We start from the raw sequence: 10,104 nt of genomic DNA, 5'->3' as shown, positions 1-10,104 counted from the left end.
TTAGTGACCTCTAAGTTTCAAAACAATTTTCAGAGTGTAAGTTCAAGAGAAGAGGATATTTTGGACTGAACACTCCAAATGTAAATGATAATGCAACTATATGATAAAATGTTAACCTCATAATATCTAAACATAGAGAAATAATCATTAAAGAAAGCACTATACCTTTAGCCCTGCAATGGGGAGCATCTAAGACGGAGTTATATCAAAATCCAAAATTCAGCAGTAAAACATAACATTGAAATTCTGTTTAAAGTCCTTTGCTAAGGACTCATTCTCTTGTGGAGACTCTGGCAGTTAGGTCTTAGAAAGGTATCCACAGGAAAGCTGGGGGTGAACAAGGTCGTGGCTACAGCAGACCTCAGATGGTGCCAGCTACTACTGCTTTCTTTTGCCACACCAGAATGTGGCAGCACAAGGTAGTCAGTAGACAAGTGTGGTTTGGTCTGGAGGAAACAGATCACCTTGGACCCGGCTGCCTTCAGCCCTCATCTGACTACCCTCAGCTACACAAAAGTCTTAGGAGCTGGCTGGTTCCAACCACCTTTTGCAACATCCCCAGGCCCAGGGCAAAGACAAGGAGTAGCAGTCACTCACAGATCCTGAGCCAGAGCCCATCTCCCAAGGAGCTGGGCTTCTACCTTACCAAACAAAATCCATCCTACAAGCACACCTTTGATTGTACTCCTCTTGGCCCTACTTCAGTGGCACAGCAAACTGTCCTCCAGTAACCCAGCATCTGCCCACTCCTTCCCCGACTGTCCCACTGTCTTTCCCAGCACCATCACCAAGCCTCCAGCTACCATTTATCTGCAAAACACAGAGCAGTCATGGTTATGCAAGTTAGGGTCCAGTGAGATTTTTTTCCATCTAGCTTGTTAAAACATGGCGCCGACACTTGGGCAGAAAATTTTTTGCAGGTTTTATTCCACATCGTTTTCTTTGACTTAAAAGTATTTCTACAGTTACTCATGCTGGATCTCCTACTGCCATGAGATCCAAGCACTGTCTGGAACTGGTTCCCACCAGAAATTAACTGCCTGTTCTTTGTAGCCTACCTGGTCTAATCTGTGGATACAGTCAGATCAACACCCCAGAGCATGTGTTCCTGTCATGATGCCTGAGCAATACCTAAATCTTTGTGATTATGTCTGTAAATTGATGATAGACACTTGATGGCTGTTACTGTTAGAGTCTGCCTCTTTAATAATAATAATAATGGCCAGTCTTCGCGAACGAAGATTTGGGGAAAGGTCTTTTACCTTTCCAGCCTGCGCAATGGATTTTTTAGGTGAGACACAGCCTGCGCTGAACTGAGCCCACCCTTTAATCCTAAGGTTCATCTGCCGGGGCCAAGCAAGCTTGGACAATGGCAGTGAGGTCCTCAGGACGTAGGTTTGTTTAGAGTGACCTTCTCATAGATGGATGGCCTCACAGGGATAACGAGCTACCATCTGCCCGGGGGACTTGGGATTCGAACCCGTGGTCGCAGCAGTGAGAGTCCTGCATGCTAACCACTAGGCCACCAGTCTGCCTCTAATGCCCAGACAACCAGCAAGACTAGGGAAAAGCTGCAAGGTAGCCAGGTTGCAAATGACGAGAACTACCTGTTGTTCTCCATTTTTGTCTTAGAAACAACAGAATTTGCCATTTTTACTGGGTAAATTTGTAAGAAAGATGGATCTTCTCTGCATTTGCAGTACAGCTGAAATCTGTGTCTACAATATTAGATCTCAAGATGAAACCAGGGGTTATGGTAAAAGAGTCAATATAAAATTCAAAAGACACATATAAACCTTTTTTTTTCAGGTTGCACAAATGAAACATTCTCTTGAAAATATTTCTTTTCTGGAGACAAACAGTCAGGAAGAGCACAAAATAATTCTTGTATAAAAAAGCTTCTAGAAAGATTTTATTTTTTCAGTCTGGCTACATTTGTTGCATGCCAGCAGATGGGTAAATCTCCATACATTATCTCCTAACTGACTGTAAATTTCACTTGCATTTCAGTTGTTCTGCAGTGTCCAAGAAAGTCTCTCTGTCTCACATGCTAATGTCTTCATATATTTCCCTATGTTGCTCTTTGAACAGGTTCTTTAAGCTATGATTTGTGAACCTTTAATCATATTGTGCTGAAGTTATTATTGAAATTCTCCTCTGATATATTAATGTATAACAGTGAACACTTTCCTCAGATTTTGGGACTTCCCTTCATCTGCCCAGCTTTAAATTACAAATTTTTGGGAGGCAGAACTGTACCTTAGCTTTGAAAGAAAAAAGTTCATTTGGATCCTACCAGAAGCTAACAAACCTGAAAGGAACATCTAGTCCTTTGAAAATCACAATCAACACTACAATCAATGTTTCGTTTGGAAGCATCCACAGAACTTCATAGCCTCTGGCAACAAAACATTTCCTAGTCACTTGCTGCAAAGTCAAATAAGAAAAGCTCCTCCTCTGTTTTTGTTGTTTTGAACTGAACTTCATGTTCAGGAACAAAGTGAACAAATCTGATAAAGACACCCAGGGGAATTAATTCCACTTGAACAGCTGGGATGACAGTGAGAGACAAACTTGCAGAGCAGTTTTATTTTGTTCACAAATTAGCAAGACAAATGCAGGGGTTTTGTGAGAAAATATAGTTGAAAGTTTATTCATGTGAGAAAAATCTTTTTTCAGTGAATTATTGTCCTGGGCAAGACTTTCAGAAAAATAGGTGCCTTGGACTCCTATTAGCTGAACAAAATTTCAGTTTCTCAAACAAAATTAAACTCTTAAAATGATACCTTTATTCAAATAGAATTGTAGCTAAGTAGGGTATATTTTTTAATTCTCTTCAAGGTAATTGTAGCAGATAGCACCCATTGCATCTGTATCATTCAATAGCACTTTAATATGCCTTCATTTGAAGTGGCATCTTTTCAAAAGATACAATGCTGTCAAGAGCTTCCGATTCAAAGAGGATGACTCAAAGTACAATTCTGGAGAATAGAATGTGGCCACTTAAGAAAAGTTTTCATGTCCATTTGAAAGCAGTTTTCTCATGTCCATAAATCCCCTCACCTCTATAAGACAAAGATCGGACTGCTGGGCTGTCATATATAGTCTAATGAGTGACCATTAACTATCAAGTAATTCTGGATAACCCATCTGGAGTACAAATGCCTACTGAGTAACTAAAATTGTTTATTGCTTTTCCATAATTATTTTGTTTTACATTACGACTATGAGATGGGTTTGTTACACTACATTTGATTGCTCCATCAGCACCTTTATGCTACCATTTGCTACAACCTCAACAGTTACACCCAAACTTTGTATGAACTATCTGGATAAAGGTAGAGTTAGTCAAAAACCATTCGAGAACAAGAGGAGTTACTCCATCGGCAACTTCACACCCTCTGACAACCCGACCGAGGATGGCAGAGATGGAGCACATGACCTGGGTGGATACTTGTATTGAGAATGCAGCTGTAGTAAGCTGTATAGAAAGGTTTCCTGAACAAAAAGACAGATTGCCCTGATGGATCCCAGAGGAGCCCCATGGCCACTGGCCCCCACAATACCCTGACTTTGACCTCTTAGTTACAATGTCAGGCAGTTAAGAGACACTTTCACAGAGTCTGAAGCCACCCAGGAGCCTCTGCATCATCATGGCATGAGAGCGTTCAGCTCTGCAGGGAGTCTTGGTGTCAGCATAACACCATGAGGTTAAGTACAGCCTCTAAAGTCAGCAAGAAGTGTCTTCAGCCCCTTTAAAATCCTATCACCTGTGTTTTTCTGGGTAATTGTGCATGATAATTTAAATTGTGTCTCAGTGTTTGGTGGCACTGAAAGTATAGGTTAGATGTCTTCCAATTCAGAACTAGCTTACCAGTCCAGGGATTCCTGCAGCTACTCACTTTCAAAATTAATTATTATTATCCACCATGATAAATATGCATTTGAACTTTTCGCTTGAATTTTAAAGAGCAATCTACAGAGTTGCTTCACTGATGCACCATTTCAGTCTTACAGTCTACAGCCCTACATTTTCATTTACTTGAGAAATGAGATCACTGCCTAGCAATTTGGGAAATCATATCTGGTGTTACAGCTAAACCTGTCTTTAGCTGCCAGTCTGCGCAATGAGGAAAAAAAGAAGAGGGGAAAAAAGTGCTTCAGCCCAGCATGGAGCGGTCCATGTCAGAGGGCAAGCCGAGAGGAACTGACGGTGGCTTTGAGGCTCTCATCCACGCTTCCCCTCAGATCACAGTAAAGCCTTTGAAAGAGACTGGATGAGCAGGCAGTTGAAAGAAGCACAGCCTTGAAAGCAAGAGCTGGCTGGTTAATAAGGGGCTGAGAGTGGTAGCATTTCCCATTAGAGGACCTGGCACCAAGGGCAGTTAGAAGCCTGGGAACAGGCCCAGGGAAAATGATTGATGAAGAATAATTATTTTTTAAAATAATGGTATTAAATGAGTTAAATCATTTGTTCAGCCTGTTTCTAAACTGAAGGTTTTTTCTGGGTGGCTCAGGAGTGCCAGGGGCACAAGAAAGATCATCACACAGAGGGGTCCCGGGGTTGCCAAGCTGGAAACATTGCCAGCAAAGCCAGGGTCAGGTCAGGAGAGACAGGGGCAGGGAAACAAGAAGTGATTTCTAGGATTGGGTGGCACAGCATGGAAGTAAGCAGAACAGAGAAACAAACAGGTGGAGAGGCCCTATTCATCTTGCATTACTGAAAAGAAATCTGTAGAGCTGAGAGAGAAGCAGAAATGAAGTAACATTCAGGGTCAGATAAACAAAAGAAATATTGAGAGACGAGTGAAAGGAGCAAAGGTGTCCAGAACACTGCTTTTGCTCTTGATTTGCAATAACAACCAATAATTGGTGGATTTCTTCAACTTGCATTTTCCACTCTGTATTGATGTATCAGGTGGAAATATCCAGGCACTGGCAGTGGGGACTGCAGGGTGCCCTCTATGAGAAGAAGCCAGGACTCCTCCATGGGACAGAGCTGGTTCCACCAGCTTCAACAGACCCACCAGAGGGCACGGCTGAGCTCTGCAGTCAAGATAGTGGCACTTCTGTGCACATGAAAAGGTGAAGACGGTGCACAGCAGCCATGAGACAGGAGTGGGGGCAAATGCAAGAGAAACATTCCTACAGATACCAAGGTGAGAGACAAAGGAAGGTGAAAAGGCGCTGCAGGTGCTGAAGCAGCACTCCCTGACAGCCTGTGGAGATGACCATGGTGAAGCAGGTATTTCTCTGCAGCCCTTGGAGACAACCATGCCACAGCACCTATTCACACTGCAGCCCATGGAAGACCCCATGCTGGAGCAGGTGGATATTTCCTGAAGGAACCTGTGGAAAACCCATGCTGAATAGGTTTACGCCAGAGGAGAGGACCCAAGGAGAGGACCCATCCTGGAGCAGAAAATAATCATTAAGTGTAAGGAGCAGCAGAGAGTAACTGGTATGGCTGACCACAGCTCCAGTTCTCTATTGTGCTGGGGGCAGAGGACAACATAGGCTAAGAAATTAAGAAATGAATTTGGGAAGAAGGGGAGGGTGGGGGAAAGGTCTTTGTTTTGTCTTTGTTTCTCGCCATCCTGCTCTGTTTTAATCGACAATAAATTAATTTTTCCCCAGGTTGAACCTGTTTTGTTTATGACAGTAACTGGTGAGCAATCCTTCTGTCTGTATCTTGACCGACAAGCTTTTTTCATCTTATTTTCTCACCCTGTCCTGTTTAGGGGGGGAATTGAGGGAGCAGGCTGGGTAGGCACCTGACAGCCAGCCAAAGTCAAGACACCACAATCAATCCTATGAATAAGAATTAACATTTCTAGTCTAGAGATCAGATGCAGAAGAACTGCAATGATGGGCAAACCATAGGTGAAGGAAATGGCTTGCACTAGACTAGTTTAGTGAACTTGCACAAGCTTTCTGAGACATCCCAACCTGAAGCAACCTTAAGTGCTCTTACATTGACAGGAAAATGCTGACTTAAACTAACCAACAAACAAATTACAGATAATAATGATGAACTGGGTTCTATGCATAAGCCTTGGACATCCTTTTACCTCGAAGCACTGGGATACACCAAAAAAATCTCCTCTCATTGCAGCTGACAGGAGTAAACTTTGCAGGTATATATGGCTTTGTATTCTGAGTACAGTCTGCCGGCTTTCTGCCATCGGATAGTGAAAACTGGGTAAAAACTCTGTTAGAAGGCAAACTGAATTAACCAGAGAGGTGATAATAAAATGGTCTCAGAGCTTAGCACTTTTGCCTTGACAGTGCCAAAAAGAACTCAAGAATAATATTTTATATTGAAAATGCAGAGCAGTAACTTTTTAAACAGAATATTCCCTGACAGCTGCTCAGGATTGTTCGCAAAATGCTCCAGATATTTACTGTTTATTTAACTGTTGTTCAAGTTTGAAGTCTGTAATCTTTTTTGGAACCAATACCAGTCTCAGCATGTCAAAGGCAAGATTTTCTGACTATACTTAAACAAGATGTAAAGAGTAGGCACAAGTGACATAGCCCATGAAGTAGTTATTTCTGTTTGAAATATGCCAGAACTACAGTCAGTACCACATGACAAAAAGAGCACTTGATTCAGAAATTCCAGTGAAGAGGTGACTAAGAGAGAAAAATTATCTTGAGCACCATCAGCCATCACTGCTGCCAAGGAGGAAGGATATCAGTGGTGGCAGAAGTTGGAAGGAGTGTCTGGTGCCCAGAAGGAACGGCAAAGCTGTGGCTGTCTAAATCAATGTCATACACCAAAGATCATATGTATCTTCACAGACATACAGATTCTTTAAATTCAATCCCATAGGCTTTCAGTCTGAGTCCTGCATCCATTTGATTTAAAGTATTATTTCTTTGGATATGTGTAAATAAAGTGATACCATATCTCATGGAAGGAATTCAAAACAGGTCCTGAAGAATCTATAATGTAAACAAGCGTAATGTTTGTGCTTTATGGCTTAATTATTAATTTATTTTCCATTTCCTTTTGAAATTGTTCAGTTTCTTCCTTAAATTATCATCGTAAAATTGCCTGCCACAATCCTGGTCCCTGTTAATGTATCATGTCTGGAGGTCAGTCATAATAGAGTCAGATTAAGCATGGTGCTTCTGGTATTTCAAAAATAACCTGGTAATTTAAAATTTAAAACATATTGCACAGTCATTTGAATTTCAGATGTTGAGGTTTCAAATATTTCGTGCATTATATCTGCAAAATGCTTTATATCCACTCTATAAATAAGCACCTCACAGTATAGTTTCGTCAGCTGACTGTCCTCCCAGCAACCGAGGCATGATCACAAAATTTTTCTTAAATTACTAAAATTACCTAATGTAATATCTGTACTAACATTCACCAGTCTATTCAAATGTTTGTCTTCTTATATTTGAAACAGGAAATGTTAATAAAAAGCAGTATGGAAAAGGAGGGCTAAATAAAACTCAGTGGAATTTGGTGCCCAAAACAGGAACACCTACAGCTGTTTCTGTTTTCTTTGCAAGCAAATGAACATGAGCTCAGATGACCGTCTGTATTACACTAAGCTTGTAATGGAGGATTTCTTCCCTAAAGAAGAGACATAACTTTATTAAACCATTGCCTGCAGTTAGCTTTGGAGAAGACTAAGCTTTCAGTTTAAGGGTTTGGAAAATGTTCTCCTGGAAGAATGAGAAAGGAAATGAGGGGAAAACAAAAGGTATTCTGAATTGTCAGTCTATTCTCCCAGTCTTTTGGCTATATTGATGACAAAGCCTCCTCCCTAAGGAACATGCTGTGCCAACTGGCAATGTTTAGAAAGAAATACCTAAAATAAGAGTCATAAATAGAATTTGGCAGTTCAAGAATGCATCTGTTCGATTAACGATACTTTCATATCAGTATTTTTGGGTCACAGATGAAGCAATAAGAAAATGAAAGTGTGTTTACATCAGACTAATTTTGCTCACACTAATTTCAAGCTGAGGCACACTTTTTTATCCATTGGTGAATCTCTTCAACAAATATCTTTGCTTACATCCACTAAATAAGCCCTGGAAAGGCATACTCGGACTGGTTTGTGCACTTGACCAGTTACCAACTTCTCCACAACAGATTGCAATGCAGATTGCCTAGCCTGTGAGTTTATGTACCCAGGACAAAGCTTCATTAATTAAGGCAGCAGTGAGGAGAAGAGGCTTTTCTCACAAAAGAGAAATCTCATGTTTGTTAGCACCTGCAGCACACTGGGTTACAGTCCCTCCAGGATCTGAGAGTGGATACGGGTAGGAGAAGCCACACTCTCCAAAGTGCACAGACATTTGCAGCAAAGCGTGACAGCTGCTGGCAGGTAGGCAACCAGTTACAGCATAGGTGACACAGAGCAAAGGAGTTGACAGCAAATGTAACCTTCAGAGAAAGAAAAGTCAAAAAAACTAACTGCTTCATTTTAGTAGTTGCTGTCTAGCAACAGTAGAAATAGTGTCGTATTTATCAAGAGAAAAATACCAACCACCACTGCAGCCAAGATCCTGTTGATTGCAAGAAGTTCCTTGGCACAATAATCAAGAAATAAGAAATGAGAAAGGACTAAAGACAAAATATTAGGAACTAAATTTAAAACAGTATGTAATTTGAAATAGAGGAATTTAATTCTAACATTTCTGTTTCAAGTCTAGCAATCTGTGAATAACCTGAAGTGCACTCTGATTTTTGAAATGTTTGGCTTTTGAAGGATATTCTAATATCTGTTGTAACCTGCATTTACTAGAATCCCTTTTATCCATCAACACTAGAGAAATTTTGCTGCCCTTTAAAAATCACTTTTTCAAAAATCATGAGTGCACTTTCAAGACCTATTCTTTGCTGCCAAATCTTCTACATCTTTTTTCATTACCTACTCACCACTTTTCTCAATCTGTTGAAACCTTATTATTGCTCTCCTAGACTAGTTACCTCAGGGTATTTTCTTGAATGACAATACTCGAATTTATTACAATAATATTAGCTAGAGGGAAGGTCCTATGATTAAGTAATAAACACATTGAAAAGTCAGGAGGACGTATTTTGAGGAGGAAACATTCCTATAGCAAGGATAGGAGCTCCCTCATGCTTTCCTCCATAAAAGCCTAGGTTGGCCAGAGTAATAGTAGTATTTGAGCCTCATTACAGGAAAATCTGCAAAACCTGTCATCCTACCCTCACCACTCTAGGTGAAAGACCCCAAGAAATGGGAACTCTCTGCTGTTAGTACACAAACACATGAAACAATAAGTCTCTGCAGCTGAAGAAAAACTGTTCTTTAAAGGAATTAGTGCATTAAATTAAAGGACAAAATCATTATTAGCTGGAAATACAGGCCAAAATGCAGACAGCTTCTATTTCTGAGGAGCAGGTAAGGAAAGAGGAGATAAGTAACAGGCTGATGGAATTCCAGGGGGGGAAGAAAACTACTGTGAGTCAAAATGGTTCATCCTTGCAAGAAAGACATTAAAGGTAGAAAAATCATCCCTGCAATAAACAGAGCAGTGAATTAACTAGTTTTAGTACTTAATGGTGTAGACTGACGACTTCATGTTTTTTTATGGGATTTTGGCACCTGTTTGAAACACAGGGCCTTTCTAATAAGGTCGTTCTAACTCTTGTTTTTTGACTCTTCTTTTTACCAAAGAGATACAACAAGAGCAGTGGATTTACTGTGTGGAACTTAACATCCAGTACACTAGCTTCCTTAAGGAATAGTATCATCCCTTCAGGGGAAAACTGCTGTAGCAAAGCATAATGGTGAGGGTAAATAACAGATACTTGAAATACACTTTCAAATATATGCTTCCAGGGGAGCAAATTAGCCACAATATGTGGAAGGCAGTACTCACACTTCAGCCAGCGTTGCTTCCTCTCCACTCCCTCCCCGCATCTTGCTGTCTGCATTTCAAATGTATGTGCATATGTTCAAGATTCAAATGTGTGTCCTGATTTGCCTTAAAATAAATCTGTGTATTATCTTTGGCATGTTTTATAGACCATTTGACAAATTACCTGTAACGGGTCCAAAAAGACTAAAATGATCCCAGGTTGGGGGTAGAAACTGGAATGGTTTA

The sequence above is a fragment of the Neopelma chrysocephalum genome, unplaced genomic scaffold (genome assembly GCF_003984885.1).
Source record: "Neopelma chrysocephalum unplaced genomic scaffold, ASM398488v2 Primary Assembly neopelma1_22, whole genome shotgun sequence".
NCBI classification, from domain to species: Eukaryota; Metazoa; Chordata; class Aves; order Passeriformes; family Pipridae; genus Neopelma; species Neopelma chrysocephalum.
Note: the sequence above shows the minus strand (reverse complement) of the source record.